Raw genomic sequence first — 21,728 nt, 5'->3', positions numbered from 1 at the left:
GTGTACTACCCACTATACTTACTACCTCTCCAGCACCTGAATGGTTTTAAGAAACACTTCATATCTCTAAAAACTTCTTATCATGATTTGGTATTCATGGGTGCATCACATCTCCATGTTCATGGGAATAGTGCTAGATTGGTGTTAATCTTATCGAAGATTGTTTTACTCACTGTACATGCTCACTGGAAGTGAGTATTATTCAATGTTCAGCGTGATGGCACAGTTTTGAACTCGGCATCCCATTCAAAGGAGAAACAAATTTAGAAAAATGACTGGGTTATCATGCTTTTTTAACTCTTCATAATAATTGGTGTTCACAATGTAGTTTTAAAATATCTGTGCAAGGCTCAGGAAGAATTTCAAGAGGTACAATACAAATATTGCTAAATTACACTCACCATATGACATGTGTGTAGTAATTTGTGTAATGGGCTCATGGACTACCATACTACTTGAGAGAGAGAACTCTTTTGAACAACGGTAATATTTCTGCAACTTCAAGTGAAAAGGTCACATGGTGATGATACTATCTAATATACTAATCTTCTATCTATGCAAAACAAATATCCCAAGCAAACATAACTCTATAATATGTTGTCAGTGGATATTAGTATGAAATTACAAGTATGCTGAATTAAAAAAAGCATAAGAGCTGATGACTTTTGTGAATCTAAAGGCAATAATAATTTTCATAGCTGTCTCCACTTACTTAAACAGACTGGCCAGTTAAGCCAGGTCTATTCTTGGGTTGGAGAGATAGATAATACAGTGGGTACGGTGCCTGCCTGTACTCAGTTGACCTGGTTCAATTCCCAGCACCCCATATGATCACCTGAGGACTGTCAGAAGTGACCCTTGAGCACAGAGCGAGGAGTAATCCCTGAGCATTGCCAGACAAACCCACAAAACAAAATGAAATAAAATAAAGACAGGTCTAATCTGATTTCCTCAAAGAATGGAGGGTTTGGGTTCTTAAGAAAACGCTTTATAAAAATTCTGGGGCAAAGAAATTCTTAAGCATTAACAAAGGGAAGGAAAAAATTTTTTTAGGTTCAGCTTCTGCTAAAATAATTGTCTTTTTAAAAAATGTAAACTTACTGAAGTAATGAATTTGTTTGCTAAGAACTGGTCTTAGGTAAGTGAGACTATTTTTTGGATATAGAGCTACTTCATTGTGGTCTAAATCATGATGGTGCAATTGATAAAACATAGTAGGAAACTGATATTGCAGCTTGCTAAGAGTTTCTTATAAATCCAAGAAAAGAAAAATACAGGGGCTTATAATTTTTCTTTTAGAAGGGTCCATATTATTCTTCATGTCAATCTAAAGCAAACTTTTTGTTATCACTATAATACTTTTGTCATCTCTCAAAAATGTCATGGTAAAAACATTTAAAGAAAAAAATGGTCATGCTGAGCACAATATTTTTTGATCCACTGTAATAATGGGGAACACTTTTATAGTAAAGGGCTTAGTTTGTTTGCCCATTTATTCATTCATTCAGCAAATATTTTAGAGTGCCTACTATCTGCCAAGTCCTACTGTGTGTGTACCCAAGTGTTAGGTTATTAGGGACCCAGCAGTGAATAAGACAAACATGATTTCTACAAACCCGGATTGTAGGACTATTCATAGGGGAGTCAATTACTAGTTATCTGAATTTGTATATTGTTTATGTTTACCACAGTGAGTGTTTTTCCTCTCATTTCTGATAAAAAGTTTAATCCAATTTTTTAAAATTTCTATTTTGAAATGAATTATTCTTTGCCTGCAATATGTGGAGATAGTTTCAAAAATCAAATAATCAGATGAGAATATACATTGTATTGCAACACTCTGACCTACTTTGAGGAATGCTAACATTTCTGTTCTAAGGTACAGATGTTGGACAAAAACGTCATATACCTTTTGGTATCAAGTAAACATGATATCAAAAGTCTCATGCTTGCTTCTTGAGAAGTGGGTCAGACAGAAAGTCCCTAAGGAAACACTGGCACACAATCTGAATATGTTCTCATAGCCAGTTGAAGTTCAAAGCAGATGGAAGTTGAATATGCATCTATAATATCTGACTGTAGAGACAATTTAACAGTTGGAGGAAAAGTCAAAGAATAGCCATAACTCATGTGTTTTGACCTTGGTGGAGGAAACTTTGTCTGATGGCATTAATTGTAACACAAATGTCATTTGGTAGTTTTCAAGTATTTTACGTGGTTTAGGAAACACAGATAGGGGCTCGAGCAATAGTATGGCGGGTAGGGCATTTGCTTTGCATGCAGCCGACCCGGGTTCGATTCCCAGTATCCCATATGGTTTCCCTGAGCACTGCCAGGAGTAATTCCTGAGCGCATGAGTCAGAAGTAACCCCTGTGCATAGCCGGGTGTGACCCAAAAAGAAAAAAAAAAGGAAACTCAGATAGTTGATCCCAAGGTGACCTTAATCCCAGAAAGACATCATTTCATGTTCAGAAGACCAAACTAGACTTTAGAAGTTAGCTAATTTTCTCTCTGATGCACAATCTCATTCAGTAATTTCTCAAATATCAAACTAGAGGCAATGAGTGTTCAAAGTGAGTATTGAGTTTTCGTAGCTCCAACCTACTTTTAGAAGTGGCAGCAGCTAACTGAAAAGTTTCTGTACTGCCCCCACCCTGCTCATACCTACTCCCCTCCCCTCACTCCAGTCCCCATTTTCCTCCTAAGTACTCACTTTACACTTCTTTCCTCTGGATCTCTAAAGAGCATCAGAGTTGCTGAAAGAGACATAATCTACTGTTTTGTTTTATGTTTCCCTTTCTTTTTGGTTTTGGAGCTCATCTGGTGGTGCTCAGGGACTACCCTTGGTTCTGCATTCAGGAGTTACTCCTGGAAGTGCTTGGGGTACCAGATCTGGTGCCGGGGATAGAACTTGGGTCAGCCTCATGCAAGGCAAATGCCCTACCCACTATTCTATCACTCCACCTCCTGTTCTTGTCTTTGAAAGACAAGAACAGTATTACATATTAGTATGTTTACCTTCATGTGAATGCAGAAGAAATTTTAAACTGCTGGCTGATGAATGCCAAACTGGCAGTAAAAAAAAAAAATCTGCCATATTAAATCAAACCAATTATTTAGTCAATCCACCTTCTGGTAGAAACATAAATGGACCCTTGAGAGGGCAGCTGATCACGAGTAAGAGAGAACATTATGAAAAAAAAATCCCTTTGCAAAAGATGTAAGAATGGTTAACTGAGAGGGTAACAAGACAGGCAGACTAGCAGACTGATGTAACTTGGTTGCAAAAATGCATGCGTGGCATGCAAGAGACCTTGGTTCAGTGTTGGCACTGCAAATAACACATATAAACAGGCAAACAAACAAAAAGGCAGATGGGACAGAGCAGTCTTTCTGGTGGAGTTTGAAAGAGTGACCTGGCCTGCTGCGAACAGATACTAAAAGTCTTCATTTCACTCTTCCAGTTTTCCATTGAATTCATTTTGCACATATCTAAATTTGGTTGTCATTGTTTGGTGATTCAAGTTCATTGTAGATCTTCAGGATGGATCTGAGAACCCTTTATCGGAAGAGTCAAATTTGGAGAAAAAAGCATAATCCCTCCCTACCCCCACCCCCAACACTTTCCCCCCTTTCCACTACCCCCCTCCTCCCGACCGTTCCTGGCCTTGTAACAGAGAAAAGGAGGCAGCTGCATCTGAGCCATGTTATTAAACTGCCAGGTTGCGCGTAGTGACACCAAGTCCTTGGTTTCCAGCTGCCTGGAACATCTTTTCTACAAACCTATTTTAGGAATCTTTGCATTTGATCAGGGAGCATGTGGGGTTATGCCTTGTGTTTTCTACTTCAGTTTTAGATCCGAAGCAGGTGCAGTTAGTAGCTCAGAATGTAAAAACCTGTTACTGTATTTCCTTCCAACCGATGCAAAAATAACTTTATATTAAAGAAGAAAAGCAAATGATTGCCATCGAACCTCTTCAAAACCTTCAGTCACCAAAGGGAGATGATACTTGCATTGGCTTGTTAGGTTCAATAAAGGAGAAATATAAAACTAGGGAACTATAGTTAGTGGTATATAGGAAGTGTACAAGAACCAGGCACTAATACTATTACTGTTATGAATGCAGAAAAATCCCTCCACTACGTATTTTGTTAGTTTGGGCCTAAAAAAATACGTAGTACTCCAAGTTTTCTGATAAGCTGATAAATGTTACAAAGACTCCAAAGTTGATAAATTCTACAAGATACAGACATAAAACTTTGGAGTCCGTAGAACAAATGAAGAAGGTTTGGGCTAGAAATGTCATCCAGAAACTAAGGAAATTAAAATTTGAATAATATATTTTCTTTGGTACCTTAAGAATCACTGATTTAGATACTACATGCTCATACATAGCTCTGAGTTTTAAAATGTCAATTTTTAAAAAATTGGGCATTAGAGAAAAAGTCAAAAAAATGGATTATTAAAATTTAACTATCAAATAAACCAAAATAAAAAATGAATTTAACCATAAAATTTCCTCAATTTATGTAAAATTACAAATATCTCTTTGGGGGCTGGAGTGAAAGCACAGCGGGTAGGGCGTTTGCCTTGCATGTGGCTGACCCGGGTTTGATTCCCAGCATCCCATAGGTCCCCTGAGCACTGTCAGGAGTAATTCCTGAGTGCATGAGCCAGGAGTAACCCTTGTGCATAGCCGGGTGTGACCCAAAAAGCAGAAAAAAAAAAAAGAAATATCTCCTTGCCTTCCCTGAAATTATCCAGCAATTTCTATATTCAAAATCTAACTATCTATGGCTCCATAGCCCTGAGATTTCTGAGAAGACAATAAAATTCCCAAATGTGTACAAATTACTCTAGAATGGGTAACAGAATATTTCTGGTATGGCAGTGATTATTTAGGGAACAGTACTTTTGATGAATTTTAACAGTAGATTAGTTTTTTTTTAAAGACAAGGAACTTTAAAGGGTTTATTTGTTCTTTCTTAATTTGCAAAGATAGCATTTGTATACAAAAATAGCAAGTTTTACTATAATCCATTGTTAACTCAGGTTTCTTAGAAATTGTATGTACTATATACCAAATGTGTAAAAGAAAACCTCAGTTTAAGCTCTCACATAATCGGGGGTTCCACTGCTCCTCTTCCCTTTTGCTCTCTCTCATTCTCTCTTTTTGTGGTTCAGAGGTTCAAACCCAGTGTCTCTTAATGCAAGGCAAGTGGTCTACCATGGAGGACATTTCCCTGTCCTACTGCTCTTAAATTACTACCAACGGAGGCCATAATGCTTGCTGTAGCACTGTCCTCCTGTTGTTCATTGATTTGCTCAAGCGGGCACCAGTAACGCCCCCATGGTGAGACTTGTTATTACTGTGTCTGGCATATCCAATACGCCACGGGGAGCTTGCCAGGCTCTGCTGTGCGGGCGGAATACTCTTGGTAGCATGCTGGGCTCTCCGAGAGGGTCGAAGGAATCGAACCTGGGTTGGCCGCATGCAAGGCAAATGCCCTACCGGGTGTGCTATCGCTCCTGCCAATGCTTGCTGAGGGGAGAAAAATAGGCTTATCCCCAATTCATACTATTTAGCAATTTTCCCAGATGGTATCATAAAATTGCAATCACGACTGAAATAATCTAGCTATTTCAGCACATAATTCTATTATTACGTTTCCTTTCACATCTGGATAGTTCATTTGTACAAGGCAATTTCAGGTGAAAAGATAATTGGAAAGGTCCAGCACGATCTACTGGAACTAATCTCTAAATACATAAGGATTTTCAAAAAGACTATTAAAGAAAGTAAAGCTTTTCATCTTCACGTGGAGCCCTAAAACAGTAGTTAAGTTTGAACTGGTAGCTACAAATTTCCATCTTTGGGCTTTGTCACAAAATCCACAAGGATGGAATGCTTTCAAAATTAAATTAGATATATGCACCTGATAAAATGCCGGTTGCCATTTGAAAGGGCTTCGCATTTCGACCCTTTATTCTGAGCAGAAAGCATTTCTGCTCCCTAAGTTTCTTTTAGCATTAAAAACAAAATCAGCAAAAATGATCTCTGGAGAACTTTTCCAAAAGTCTCGAAAACACAATTCAGAGTATTGGCCTTGAACTGCTGGAAGTATCAGTGATATATCATTTGAGTGAATCAACTGAGATGTAATTTATCTAGTAAGTTTCAAGTGAAGCAGGCATTCACAGAAGCAAGAAGGGTGAAACGGACTCTAGTACAGGATGATGTGCAAGCTTCTGGATCCTAAAGTCCTCCCCAAAGACACTGTCTTACAGAAGATGCTGCCCAGGTACGTACTCTAGCCCTTAACTAATCTTTGGCCAAAGAATAGTTTTTGGTATAGTCCCTCAGTGGGTGGCTCCAGATCATCAGCCACGTTTCTCACTCTCTCTGAGTCCTTTTTTTTTTTTTTCTTTTTGGATCACACCCAGCGATGCTCAGGGGTTACTCCTGGCTCATGCACTCAGGAATTACTCCTGGCGGTGCTTGGGGGACCATATGGGATGCTGGGAATCGAACCTCGGTCGGCCATGTTGGCTGCGTGCAAGGCAAACGCCCTACCTGCTGTGCTATAGCTCTAGTCCCTCTCCGAGTCTTTCTGGTCCCACACTGTATTCTGCCTGATTTTGAGTTTAATCAATCGAGCCAATTAGGAAGACCATTGCAAGAGCTCCAGTTGGGTGAGCTTGCAGAATGGGTTCCACCTGATGTCGGTGGACTGCTTGGGTGGCTTATGTGAAGCAGGAAGAAGGAAGACGGTCACTTTCTCCCTATCCGCCTCTGCCACCAGTGACCAAGGGTTACTGGGTTCGCCTTGCAGAAAAGAATTTCAGGAGTAGATGAGCAGTGAAGTAAAACAGATTTTATTTGAAGGTTTTGAAGGGGAGGGGGAAGAGAAAAGTGGGGGGAGAGAGAGAGAGAGAGAGAGAGAGAGAGAGAGAGAGAGAGAGAGAGAGAGAGAGAGAGAGAGAGAGAGAGAGAGAGATTAAGACAGAACCCGGCTTCCCCAAAGACAGAGAAACCCCTACACACACCCCAGCATTAGACAAGAAAGAACACATTTCAAGAAGGGGATGCAGGTGCTACATGTGCTTGGCGCCACATGTGCTCAGGCACAGGGGCGTAATAAGCACAAGGGCTCGGGCAGCGTAAGCTTGCCCTCCCTTTGTTCCAGGTGGCTTTTATAGGGTTTTTCCAAGCCACTCCCCTGTGGGGCTTTCTAACTAAGTAAGAGTTGCTAGAGCTGCTGCCAAGGGGGTAGAATTGGGTGTGGTCTTTGAAACTCCTTTTGTTGACCTTTGATCCTGCTGGATCTTCTCTTGGAGGATGGGTCCAGCCTTCTCTGGTCTGGGCTAGCTGAGGGTTAATTGGATTAATGGAAGGAATTGAGCATTCTCAAGAAATTCCCTTCAGGCATTTCAGGTTCTTTCTGTAGCAAGGGCTCAGGTCTCCTCAGGGTCTGTTGCTGGAGAAGGTCTTAATTAGGTCTTGCTTTGTGTATCCACAAGGTGGGTCAGATTTAGGAGTGGCTTTATTACTTCCTGAAATTTCATTGCCATGATGTGTGTGTGTGTGTGTGTGTGTGTGTGTGTGTGTGTGTGTGTGTGTGTTGGGGGGAGTGGGGGCTTCCCTAATCTACCTGCCTACATCACATCCAAGACCTGGGGGAGGACTGAGCTTCGACAAAGTCTGACACTGTCACCTGCAAGTGCACATCTCTGGGGGATTTTTGCTGTTTCGAAACTTGCACATGGACTTAGCTTTCCTGATTGGTACCTGTGTCCTTTGATGAGCTGACCTTTTTCTGATTTACTGAGGTACTATCATACCACCGACAGTAGTTTCCTATTTTCCGCATAACCCATCGATATTACACAACTTGTAACCAGTCGAAACCCCATAGGAGAGAATGTTTCGACTGCCCAAGTACAGTTCTCAGGCATAATTCTCTTTTCACACCAAATAAATGTGTATCATGGTGAGAAGTCACTTGAAATGAATGATGTCTACGATGGGTTTAAGTGAGAAAGAGGAAGAAGAGGAAACTCATTGATAGAGGTTGGTTTGGTGCGAGGAGAGTTTACAAGCCACTTCTAAAGACCTAATTGCATTTCTCAGGCTCAAGTATACCTTGAGAGAAGGGAGGGTGACAACAAGCAGTACAGATGGGCTTCTGAAAAGGGAACCAATCCCCTGAAATGTCTCCTGGGAAGGCAGCACCTTGACCTAGAAGTTGTGTTTCATTCCTACTTTCCAGACTACCTTTGTGTAAGGATTAATGACCTCCCTTCAGCCCATTAACTCAGTCTGTCATTAATCTCCAGGAAGTAGCTTGTCAGTATTGCTTTAAGTAAACAGAAGAAATGGTGTGTTTTAGGTTAAAACGGTTAATCTTATAGCCCTCTAACTGCCCTTTGCAATGATTACTGAGTCTTCCTGGAATTCCCTCTCCCCCCAGAATTGGCTAATATTTTAATCAGTCTTTTAAGCTAAGAAGCTGTAGGATGGGAATTGTAATTGATCCAAAAGAAAGTTCTTCCTGGAGGTGTTCTGAAATTGTTTTCAAATATATATGCCCAAAAGGATTCTATCAATCTAAAATTCTACAATTTTCACTTTCTTAAAAATATATTTGGAAACCAAAGCCTTTCCACCTCCAAAGTTACAATTTCTCAGCTCCAGTAGGTTTTTTTGATTTTAATATTTGATAGAACAATGATCTACTAAACTGCTTTGTGAATAAGCTGGAAAAATGGATAAATATTTATATGCTTTCAGAGAATGTTTAGGAGATTTAAACAGTACTTCCTGTTAAGTGTTTCCATGAACATTTTCCAAGATAAGGCCAAAGAACAATAGCTATAGCTATAAGTATAAACAATTCATAAGTGAAATTTCCTATAAGCATGAGTCACTTTATAAGAAGAATGTTAAATTAAGGCAAATATTTTAATAGAATGATTATAAGGGACCAGGATGTGGCTGAAGTGGAAAAGCACATCCCTTGCATGTGCAAAGCCCTGACTTTGGTCCCTGGTACCACAAAGCACCCCCTAAGTCCCCACTGCCACTGGGTGCGGCCATGGTGGCACCCAAAGCAATAAAACAAAACAAAACAAAACAAAACCCAACCCATTAGAATGAAAGCACAGGTGAGTCTGTGGTAATGACAGAGAAAAGTGGCTATAGAGACAGAAATAAGGATGGCAAGAGTTTGGCAGAAAACCAGCTATGCTAATGGTGATTCTCAGTTCTGAGTATAGAAAAAAAAAATGGAGGTAACTGTTGATTCCCATTTCCTGAATTTCTCTTTCACTAGCTAGCAAGCAGATAGTCTTGCAAATCACCAGAACAATGGGGCAATTCACCAGAGCAGTGGGACAAATTCGTGGCATGCTTGCAAAATGGAAAGAGGCCCCATACCCCTAGCTTGGTCATTCCTGGGATTTGCAAAAGCCGTCCCGGGTCAAGACCAGCTCTGCCCTCTGAACCTGGTTCTTCCTCGCTGTGGTCTAGGCTGGGGTGGTGAGAAGAGAAGCCTGTGAACTAAGCCATTGTTCTTTAAACAAAGTTGTGAACTGCTCACAGTTTTGTTTAAAAGTTTATAAAATGGTAACCACATCGCTACATCTCTCTGGAGTATCTCAAACAAAATGTGGTTCGTATTTCTTGTTGGGTGGGTGGGTGGGGGAGTGCTCAGAGTTCTTGAATAAACAAAGACAACCAATGGAGTGAACAGGCTCTGTGCGACCAAAACTATGTCCATTTGGTCTTGTTTCTTGCTTCAGGCAAGGGTCAGAATGACTGAGCAAACTTCTCTGCAGTCCTCATCCCGCCGAAGGGCCTGGTGGGTGCAGGGCTGAGTGGAGAAGGCCAGCCTGCCCCAGCGCAATCACACCCAGAGAAGCTGCACTCATTTCTAGGGAAATGAACAGTCACATCTCAGATCATGACGGAGGCTGAACTTGATGACTTGGCCTATAAGCAAATAGGGGTGCAAACTGATACTTGTATGCACTGAAAACTTCTGTGTTAACACTGCAGCTGTTTGGGAGCAGGCAGGATGGTTCGGTACAGCACTGGGGATAGAAGCTGGGACCTTGAGAATGCAGAGTATCCCAGACCCTTGTCATCTATCCCCTCCTGCCCTTGAGTCAGAGCCATCTTTTTTTTTTTTAATTTAATTTATTTATTTATTTATTTATTGAATCACCATGGGAAAGGTTACAAAGCTTTCAGGTTTAGGTCTCAGTCACGCAAATATCAAGCACATTTCCCTTCACCAAAACTTATTTTTTACCATGAAGAACCCCAATAAAACCCCACCCCCCACCCCTCCCAGTCCCTGTGGGGCAGATGAATTCTAGTTAACACTCTATCTGCTTTGATTAGATTCACTGTTTCAATAAAAGATTCACCACTATTATTTAGAGTTTACCCCCCCCCCCCCCCAAATCAGACATGCTGACAAAGCATTGTGAAGTGATTTGCTTTCTACAGCTGGGTTCAAGAATTATATGTTGGTTTTGGATTTCTGCTATTTTACTTATTGACCCTGGAAGTATTTCTACTGAAAGTCAGATAGTTAAGAAATTGGTTTCTGTGCTCTGGAGTCGTGGCCGTGCTGGAGAGCCGCTAGTGGGGGGCAACTGGTGGCCTCGGTAGGGCGTGAAGGGAGACAGAGCCATCTTTATTGGAACAAAATACTTACTGCGAAGCCAGTAAGATCAAACTCTGATGTCATCCAAGGTACATTTCTCCAAGCATCATGTGTATCTGTTGCTGGGAGTATCCATCTGAGGGCTTCTAAGACCTGTCAGCAATCAACACCCCACCCTCCATCCAGCCCAGCTTTGGTCCTTCAGCACTCTGCCCAATAATGGACAGAACCTGCCAGATCGGTGCTTCCAGCTTTCCTAAAAAATCCCGATTCAAGATTTATGGGAACCCCCCCCCCCCCTAAAGAACTCACATCTTTGGTAAAACTGTGTAGTCATGTCTAGCTATTACAAAAGTTAAAGAATAAAAACGATTTCACTTCCAGGAAAAACAAGGGCTAGGAGGATTGTCAATGGTTGGAATCTACCACAAGTGTGTGTGGGGCGGAAGGTAGGTAAGTTAGAGATGAGACAAGGATGAAATAATAGTTGGCAATGATCTTGCTGGACAGAACTGAGTGTTAGAAGTGGATGAAGGGATATACACAACAAACTTTCATTTATCTGTATTGCAAACCACAAGGCACAAAAGGAGGGAGAGAAGGAGAGAGAGAGAGGAGAGAGAGAGAGAGAGAGGGAGGGAGAGAGAGAGAGAGAGAGAGAGAGAGAGAGAGGTGTACCTGCCATAGAAGCAGGCTAAGAGTGGGATGGGGGTTGATGGGAGGGAACCTGGGGACACTGGTGCTTAGAAATGTACACTGGTGTTGGGATGGGTGTTGAAATACTGTATAACTGAAACCTAATCCTGAACAGCTTTGTACGAATCCATCTCACAGTGATTCAATAGTAATAATAAAAAAGCAGCAACAACAACAACAACAAAAGACAATAAAAAAAACTAAACAAACCCAATTTTACTGTGCAGGTAGCAGGCAGTCCCCAAAGGGCCAACAATAGCCTTCAAAGAACCAATGGTGTTCATCCACCTCCTCCCTCTGGATCTTCAGGCCTCTGGATCCAGGTGTCTTTCTTGTCCTCTCAGCATTCCCACTGCTATTGTCACAGGAACCTTCTCTTGAGTTTGACAGTTCCTCTACTCACGTGATAGACTGCTTGGCTTAAAAGCAATCTTCTAGCCTAGGGTCACTAAGTGCCCAAGAATATACCAAAATTGGGGGAGGCATTTAAGAAAGTCTATGGGCTCCTCCCTCCCCCCAGCCCCCATCAGTTTGTTATTCTGGTTTCACAGCACTCAGCATCCCAAACTCCAACCACCCACATTTTCCCTCCCCCATTGGCACCTTCATGGCAACAAGCTAAAGGCATTACACAGCTTTTCCCTCTGAACTGCCCTTGCCAATCTACTCGACCCTGGCAGACCTTGGAGGGAGAGGGAAGGGCTATTTTTAATGAGATGGCTTAGTAACATTCCCCAAACAGAAGATATCTCACTACTAATACCAGTCATTGTAGAAAACTTTTAATATACACTAAATATTACAATCCCTGGTTGCAAAAAAACAGAGCAATCCGGCTCTGTAAGGTGCTGTCTTTGGTAGCCAATTAAGTGCTAATAATTCAGTGGAATCAGCAGTCTTGGGTTTGTTCCTTGCATCAAACACTAAGTAGTTGAAGAATAGAAAACATCATAGAAGGGCTAGAGCGATAGCACAGCGGGTAGGGTGTTTGCCTTGCATGCAGCCAGCTCGATTCAATTCCCAGCATCCCATATGGTCCCCTGAGCACCACCAGGATTAATTCCTGAGTGCATGAGCCAGGAGTAACCCCGGAGCATCGCTGGGTGTGACCCAAAAAGGAAAAAAAAATCATAGAGAAGACAGACTGGAAACTGGCACTGTTCTTGCCCTTGAGGAAGTTAATGGTCTAGTAGAAGGTAGAAAAACAAAAACTGCTCAATAGGGTAGAACATGAAGAGAGGCTTAGGAGGTTCCGACCTGGTGTGAGTCAAAGCAAAAGAAAATAAATTTACAACAATCTCTTATGCAGGCAGCCCTGACTGAAGGCTTGAGAGGCTGTTTCTGCTTCTCTTTCCACATTAGTCCCATGCTGGGAACATTTATGTCTCCTCTCACCACCCCTAATCCTTCTATGATGGATCAGATGGCACATATGCTACTTTCAAGACCCTATTTGTTTTCAGCACAATCAAAAATTCCAATGGAAGCACTTGACTGAAAACAAGGTCATAACTTTGGGAGATCTTTAGGGCCGGAGATTACTGATGTGGCTGCAGAACCGGGTTGATTCTTCCCCCCAAATATTAAATGTAGCTACCAGAAAAATCTCTGGTCCTAGCTTGTGCACACACAGTCAGCACACAACCTCTCCTCACGTGTCCTGGGGTGTTGGCATTTCAGCTGTTGTTTTAACTCCTTCAGAAAGTAAAGTGGTACCTTACTTTCATCCAGGCCTGGATGGCAAGGAAGCAAAAATATATTTCTTCCCTCATCTATATGTTTGCTTTTTCACCATTATTTAATGAAGATTCTAGTTTGCACCAAATCACAGAGATCCAGAGGAACTATAGGCATGGTACCTCAAATCTGATTCGCTCCCATCCTATATGTAACCAAGAGGCCAGAGTCATCTCTGCTTGAGGCTTAAAGACTAACCACAAACACCTCCAGGAAGCAAAATCAAGAAAGATATCTACTTTGTAACTACCTGGGATAGTGCTTTTCAATAGCAGCATTCTACCTTAACCTGTAAGGCAATCACTAACTTCACCAGGTTTTGAACCCTACCAGAGGTCTCAGTGACTCCTCTACATGGTACTGGCTTTCCTAGCCAACAGCAAAAAAACTCTAACAGCTCTGACCAATCACTGACTACATATAGATTCATAAACAAGCTTGCTTTCTCTCTTGCATTCTTCCCTTTGTTCTCTTCCCTCCAAATCATTACAACAGTGCTCATTGAAGACACAAGCAAAAGTACAGCTTCGTAGTTAGATTTGAGTTCAGTGATCTGAATGTGGACCTGTGTGTGGCCCTGAATGACATGTGAGGCCTATCTGTGCCTCAAGTTCTTATCCCTTAAATCCATATGATAATGGTAAGTCTGTATGCTCCTCTGAGGTTAATCATACACACACACACACAGAGTTAAATGCAATACATATGCAGTACCTGGCATATCCAGTACTCTGTGAATGTGTGACAAACGCTAAGGTTACTGGAACTTATACATCCTTACTCATCTCACAGACTCCTTCCCCCTCTCCTGTCCAACTGTAGTCTAGCCTTTCCTCTGGGACATACTAACATATTAAGTCTCTGAGAGAAGACTGTTCCTAAGACCCAAGCATGAAGCCTGGAGGAGCGTCTCTTTGAGGCCCAGTCTTCCCATCATCAGATCAAAATCCTTTCTCCCTCAAGTCTCAGCCCAGCTCTGTCACCAACTGTGCTCCTCTTCATTCCACCTATTCCATAAGCACTTTGGCAAATGAGTCAAACCATTCCTTCCCTCCAAATTCCTTCCCCATTGTGGGTAGCCTCAACTTAAACAGGGATGATCTTTGTACACAAGATGACTCAAAAACTAAACACATCTCACCTCAGTCATTCAGTTGTACGAGTAGGAAGACTCTATCTTGGGAACCTGTATAATATGTAAGTGGTTCATGTGTTTATCTCTACTTGGCCAACTATTAGTTTATTTGTGACTATCTCTCTCTATTTTAATTAAATCATTGTAAGATACACAGTTATAAAGTTATGTTCATGACTGGGTTTTGGTCAGACTATGGTTTGGTTCCAACACCCATCCCTTCACCAGTGTACATTTTTCGCCACCCAATGCCCCCTGTTTCCCTCCTTCCACCCCCACCACTAGTCTGCCTGTATGGTTGGCAATTTTCTTCTCTCTCCAGTGACTATATCTTATTTGAAGTTTTATTCTTGTCCCTAAGGGACACCAGATGTTTAATAAATTCTGACAGAATGAATAGCACGATATACTTATAGGACTTTTTTCTTTTATTTTGGGGCCACACCCAGCAGTGCTCAGAGCTTACTCCTGGCTCTGCCCTTGGGGATCTCTCCTAGTGGGTTTAGGGAGACTGTACGGGGTGCTAGAAATTGAATCCAAGGCAGATGTGTGCAAGGCAAGCACCTTACCCACTGCACTATCTCTTTATTTATAGTTTTTTTAAAAAAATAAGTTCCAGTATGCTTCTCCATCCATTGTGTTATTTAACCATCACCTTAGAAAGATAGAAACATATGTATAATTGTTCTGTATAAATATGAAAAATTGAGTGACTTATATAAGGTGACATATTGGTTAGACCACAACAAACACCTATGTTCTAACACCTAGAGGGCATCGAGGCACTTCATATCCACCACACTACAAAAAAAATAACAAACAAACCAACCAGCCTCCTTCCTTCCTTAGCTTCCTTTCTTTGATATATTTGCTTTCTGCGAGAACTTTCTAGACCATTTGGAAAGATGACAGCTTATTCATCGTATGTACATGTGAACAGATTTGAGAGGATTATGCATCCCCGTGCTTCAAGGGTTTCCTGTTATGAGACTGTATATTAAACTTGCAGGATCTTCTTAAAAGAATTATGTAATGCTGTATTTCATTACCCCCAGTGTGAACACTCATATGACAAATGTTCAGTCTATTACCCACATTAAATACGTTTCAAACCTGGAAAACACAGAAACTCAATCTTGTGTTCTCTGATTAATTCAATCTTGGAATTAAGCATCCTGATAAATCCCATAAAATGATAATTCAAAATTCCTCTGGGTTACCAATGAAAAATGATATTGGCAGAAACTTGAAAATCCCCTTTTGATCTATCAAGTAGAGCCCTGAAATTGGCAAAGCAAAAATCTGCTTCCTGAACCACTCTATGTCACGTCCCATAAATGACTGAATCCAGTAAGTGCGTAACTGGAATCATTTCTTAACTGATTTACAACGACAAACTGCCAAGTATCTGGTTTCAGGTAGTAAATGAAAAATCTTTCTTATCTGGGCCATTTGCAATCTTTAAAATGTTTTGCTAGTTTAAGAAAGTAATTTTTAAATAAAATATTATAGCTAATGGTTTCTTCTCATGATAAATTTCCACCTCTGTATAAAAAGTGATTTTTGTGAAATTCAACATTCTTTAGAAAAGAATGGCTCTAGTAGACACTGACAAATATTACATTTTCAAGGTTTTAGGGGCTTATACTCCAATATTAAAGAGAGACACATACAGAAGTTTCCATATTATGGGAAAGTTCCCTTTGCCTGTAACAAGAGGATATGCATTAAGAGGCAAAGTTCAGTGATTATTGATAAAAAGAAGTGACAGTTGTAAAATATTTACTCGTTTTTACTATGTGCCAGGTGCTATGCTCAATATTTACACATAATTATCTAATTCTAAAAATGTTATGAAGTAATATAATCACTATATTGTAGGGTGACATTGCTTTGTTCTTCCACAAGAAGCTTAGGTTTATCTGGTTACACCCATCACAGTGCTCCTGAGGCACTTCCCATTCCATTGTGTTTATCTGTAAACAGTCTTCCCTATGCTCTCCTCCCCACCCAGTTAATCAGCTTTCCCCCTAATCAGACTCTATTAATTTGTAAGGTTAGATTTCCCAGAAATCTATGATTTATATGTATGAGTGAAATATTGCCTTTCTCCTCTCCTTATGCCTTATGAACAGTTTATTTTAAAGCAATATCCTTTTTGTATAGATACAGGAAGACTGTTAACATTATGCTTTGTAACTTAGGATTTAATTGGCCTTGAATATTATTCACTCCCAGGCATCTGCTTTCTCGACTTAAGCCTCAGTTGCCCTTAGTTCCTAACACCCCAAAAGCAGGGTCCCGACGAGGGACTGAATGGACCCAGGGCAAGTGGTGAGCTACCCTGGCATCGAAATGGGCCAGGCCAAAGTGCCATGATTCTTAACTATAAGTTAAGAGTTTGATCATAGACAAATGCTGTCATGATCCAAAAGTAACGATGAGACTAGGATCCTGCTAGGGGTGGGAAAGACTATCTGGCCTGAGCACTGTAGTCTGAGATCGAGATGGCCCTAGGAGAGCAATTCTATAAGTTTAAGATATTTCTTACTGTATCCATACAAAATGATTTATATTATATATGCTTATATGCTTGTCGGACAAGGAGAGGAGAGGCACACCCATGGGATTCTGCTCTAGGGTGGGTCCTCCAGCTGAGAAAGGATCTGTCCTAGGAGCAGCCTTCCCTGAGGCTAAGATTTCTACCCCTATTGATTGTGACCACACCTATGTGTAATTATTACCCCAATCCCTCATGCTTTGGGATTTAACTAGACTGTAGGAGTGGGCTGGGGTGAAGAAGGGGTTCAGAAGGGGTTCAGTAGGAAGAAGCAGAGGATCAGAAGGAACAGAAGGAGGATGAAGGGGGATGGAGAAGGAGAATGAAGTAGCATGGGGGAGGAAGGAGAAGCAGCAGCAGAGGCAGAGAAGGGAGACTGGTGTGGATGGAGAGAGGATTGGAATAAACTGCGACTAATACCAACCAGCTTGGCTCTCTTTCCTTCCTCCGCCTGACCATTGCCATCGACCTCCCCGGGGTGGGAGAAGGGTGAGACTACTGAACGCGGGCGGTGGGAGAGATAGAGCCACCGCCGCAGTGTGTGTGCTCCTGTGTGAGTTTACATACTATATTTCATTTCATTTTTTCATTTCATCATCCTGTTAATCGTCGATTGCCTCGAGCAGGCCCCAGTAACGTCTCTTTCATCCTAGCCCTGAGATTATATTCACGGCTCTTTAGGAGAATGAGACCCATCATTGTTACTGGTATTTGGCATATTTGGTACGCCACGGAAAGTTTGCCAGACTCTGCCCTGTGGGCAGGCTACATTCCATAGCCTGCAAGTTTGTCCAAAGTAGGAATGAGATAATAAGATGTCATAATAAAAAACTCTTGATAATCCGGGATCTGGATTTTATAGTCTCTGAGTCTTGGCCGCTGATGGGATTACACGGCGCCAGGGGGCCAGGTGGTGGGTTTGACCCCCGCCTGCTGGAATTTGGAGGATCTGGATGGAAGATGCTCGACTCCAATCGAGTAGGCTTGGAGGTCTCGGCCCCGGAACCCGCGTGGCTTTGTCCCTCTGCCAGTACCTTCATGTGTGCGGAGAGTGGTCTCAGCATGGTGGTGGCTGGTCCTGGAGGTCTTCGGCTGCCAGAGCCCTGGTCGGGGCGGGGAGGAAAGCTCAACCCGCTCCCCTCCAAGGGGTCCCGGCGAGGGACACCCAGGCACAGGGGCAAAAGACTGCACTGTTCTCATCCGGGATCTGGATTTTATAGTCTGTGAGTCTTGGCCGCTGATGGGATTACACGGCTCCAGGGGGCCAGGTGGTGGGTGTGACCCCCGCCTGCTGGAATTTGGAGGATCTGGATGGAAGATGCTCGACTCCAATCCGAGTAGGCTTGGAGGTCTCAGCCCCGGAACCCGCGTGGCTTTGTCCCTCTGCCAGTACCTTCATGTGTGCAGAGAGTGGTCTCAGCATGGTGGTGGCTGGTCCTGGAGGTCTTCGGCTGCCGGAGCCCTGGTCGGGGCGGGGAGGAAAGCTCAACCCGCTCCCCTCCAAGGGGTCCCGGCGAGGGACACCTAGGCGCAGGGGCAAAAGACTGCACTGTTCTCGTCCGGGATCTGGATTTTATAGTCACACCCACCACCTGGCCCCCTGGCGCCGTGTAATCCCATCAGCGGCCAAGACTCAGAGGCTATAAAATCCATACTATATTATATATTAAAAATTCCCTGGGAGGTTCCATAATTTACCTAAATTCAAAGATTAGGAAATATGGTAAAGTTGGGAATCGTATACAGAGTTTTTGTTTTATTTTGTTTTGGGACTATATCTGGCAGTGCTCAGAGCTTACTTCTGGTTCTGCACTCAGGGATCACTACTGGCAGGGTTTAGGAGACCATATTTGGTGCTAGGGGTTGAACCCAGGTAGGCCATGTGCAAGGCAAGCGCTCTATCTGCTGTAACATTATTCCAGTCCATACGCAGGATTTTTTGTTTTGATTTCTTTCTGTTTGTTTTGTTTTTTGGGCCACAGTCAACAGTGCTCAGGGCTTACTCCTGGCTCTGACTTCTGGCCCCCCATAAATAGGATTTTCTGGATAGAGAAGGGGAGAGAGAGAGGGAGGGAGGGAGGGAGGGAGAGAGAGAGAGAGAGAGAGAGAGAGAGAGAGAGAGAGAGAGAGAGAGAGAAATTTGTTTACATCTACCTCAATATCTCTCACTGAAGAATCTCATTACTAATACGTACTTTATTTTTGTTACCTATCATTGGTATTGATCTGCTAACAGCCAGGAGACATACAGGTACACTTTTAGTAAACTGTGTTTCAAGCAGCAGAGAAAAGGATAATGACCTGTCAATAACAAACTACTGCAAAGTCAAGAGGCAGTCATTTGTCTATATACTTGTTGCTATTATATTTTTATTAGATTTTTCAAATAGCAACCTAGCACATACAGTATTTTCTATTCTGTATTCTATTTCCTCAGCTATCCAATAATTCTCATGGTACTTAGGAAATTGCAGGATTCTACAATTTAAGGGGTCTTTACTATCAGGCTAGGCCCACAAGTAAAGAAAATTATTTGTATTAGTAAAGGGTGTTGGGAGGATCCTCCCAGGATGGGAGAAGCATGCTGAAAGTAGACTCTAGACCGAACATGATTGCCACTCAATGCCTCTTTTGCAAACCACAGCACCCAAAAGGAGAGAGAGAACAAAAGGGAATGCCCTGTCACAGAGGAAGGGGGAAGGATGGGGGAATGGGGGTGGGAAGGATACCGGGATCTGTGGTGGTGGAAAATGGGCACTGGTGGAGGGATGGGTACGGGATCATTGTATAATTGAAACCCAAGCACACAAATTTGTAAGTCTACAATATACCTCATGGTGTTTCACTAATAAAAATTTAAAAAAAAAGTTATGTGCATCCTAATAACATATATGTGGATAACCAAACTAAATGGAAAAAAAGGTCCATTTTTTTTCTTGAAACTGACCAAAATGTCCTAGCGGTTATACTTAGATTGAAGTTGGATTCATGAAAAGAATGAAATTGGGATTCTAGTATTGAAGGAACAAATTTTCCTGATAATCAGTCATTGAATTCTGTTTGCAGAAATATAAGTCTTGAAGACGGGGTAGGAACTCAAAAGTATTTATTCACAATTCTCTCTGAATGAGTCTAAAAATATTAAAAGTAATGACTTACTTTTGCATAGTGCTTATGAGATACCAAGACATTGTTCTAAGAGCTTACCATATGTTCACTTATTTAATCTTTGTAACTTTTGCTATACAAATTTGATTATATGAACTGGATATGCAAATATGTATTGCAAGATGTGCACATTCAAGGATATTTTATAGAACTTAGTCTTAACTTTATGTACATGTTAATTTTTACATATTTTTAAATAGGTTGAGAACCCACTTACATTCATAATAAAGCCCTTTTACCTTAAGAAAAGGCACACTGCTGCCCAAGACAAACTGTTATAATAGCTTGTCTTGAGCTAAATTTGCTAGATCTGAAAGATATTATAATAATTAGAAACACTACAGGTTTTAGGGACATGTGTTTTCACTGGGACATTTTCAAGTAGCATGAGTCCTATTTTGGGGGCCAAGAGAGAGAGTACAGTGGGCAGGATGTTTGCCTTGCACATGGTAGACCCAGGTTTGATCCCAGCATCCCATATGGTCCCTAGAGTCTGCTAGGAGTGATCTCTGAGCGCAGAGCAGTGCGGAAATAATGAGCACCACTGGATGTGGCCCAAAAACCAACAAAAACATCCTATTTTCTTTGTCTCATATCCACTTTAATGAAATTAGTGCTGAGAGCTGAATGGTGAATTCAGTTCTAAATTCCTTTTTTCTTTTTGGTCTATATTGGCAATGCTTAGGGCTTACTCCTGGCTCTGCACTCAGGGATCACTTCTGGTGTGTTCAGGGGAACATCTGGGGTGCTGGGGATCGAACCCAGGTTGGCTGCAAGCAAGGCAAATGCCCTACTCGCTGCATTATCTCTCCACCCCAGCCCCTCAGTTCTGAACTCTTAACAGCAGAGCTGAATAGTTGAATGATGAATAGTTGAATAGTTGAATGATGACTCTTTCACATGTTGGCTATAAGTTTTCTGAGAATGACAAATTACTCAGCCCTTACTTAAAACTTTTATTTTGTCATTTTGTTCGAGTTCTCACTGAGTTATTCAATGAGGTAGGTTAAACTTATTTTTACCAAATCATATAGTAAAATAAAGATTCAGGTGACCATTAAAAAGGCAAAGTAAAAAGGCATTTATTTGAGATAAAATAATTGCAATATGTAGCGAACAGATTCAGCTTTAAAAAAAGTGTCACTAGTGAGTGAAAAAAAACAAGTGTGGAATTTTATGGTAGGAAAAGAGGAAGATAAGGTAAGTGGCTAAAGAAAAGGTCTGCGCAGTGCTAAGCCTAAACTCCTGTTACTTATACACAATAATTGATTCCAACAACAAAAAATTCCCAGTATTCATCCCTTGCAATCAGGACGTCCATTACCTTGCAATTTCTCCAGGGTTTATATTGCTGCTTGGTTCAGTACGTATACGAAGGTACTTTTTTCCAACTGTAGTGTCTTTGGTACCATCACTCCCCCAACTCTTCCTCCCCCCTCCATTTTTGGGCCATACCTGGCAATGCTCAGAGGTTACTCCTGCCTCTAAGCTCAGAGATCACTCCTGGAGGTGCTCAGGGGACCATATGAGATTCTGGAAATCTAACCCAGGCAGGCTATAGCTCTGGCCCCTCTGGTATCATTTAAAAATAGCTCTACTTACATTACCCAAGGTCTATTATAAACAACTATCACTTCTTTTCTATCTCTCATTACCAAGAGTAAGCTTAGAAACAAGATGAAAATTTCAGATTTCAAATTTAAAGTGTGAAATAAAATTTTTTTTCTAATTATTACTATTTTTTGGTTGCTGTTGTT

At 41.6% G+C, this 21,728-nt stretch overlaps 1 protein-coding gene across 1 annotated transcript in view; it reads left to right on the top strand.

The window, feature by feature from the left end:
- The window catches only part of LOC130028783 (filamin A-interacting protein 1-like), a gene marked incomplete at its 3' end in the record, with an annotated part of 212,131 nt that overhangs the window by 888 nt on the left and 189,515 nt on the right, over positions 1–21,728 (top strand). The gene's annotated exons all lie outside the window — the stretch shown is intronic.

The sequence above is a fragment of the Sorex fumeus genome, unplaced genomic scaffold (assembly GCF_029834395.1).
Source record: "Sorex fumeus unplaced genomic scaffold, SorFum_2.1 ptg000041l, whole genome shotgun sequence".
In the NCBI taxonomy this organism is placed as follows: domain Eukaryota; kingdom Metazoa; phylum Chordata; class Mammalia; order Eulipotyphla; family Soricidae; genus Sorex; species Sorex fumeus.
Note: the sequence above shows the minus strand (reverse complement) of the source record. Positions and strands in the feature narration are given on the sequence as shown.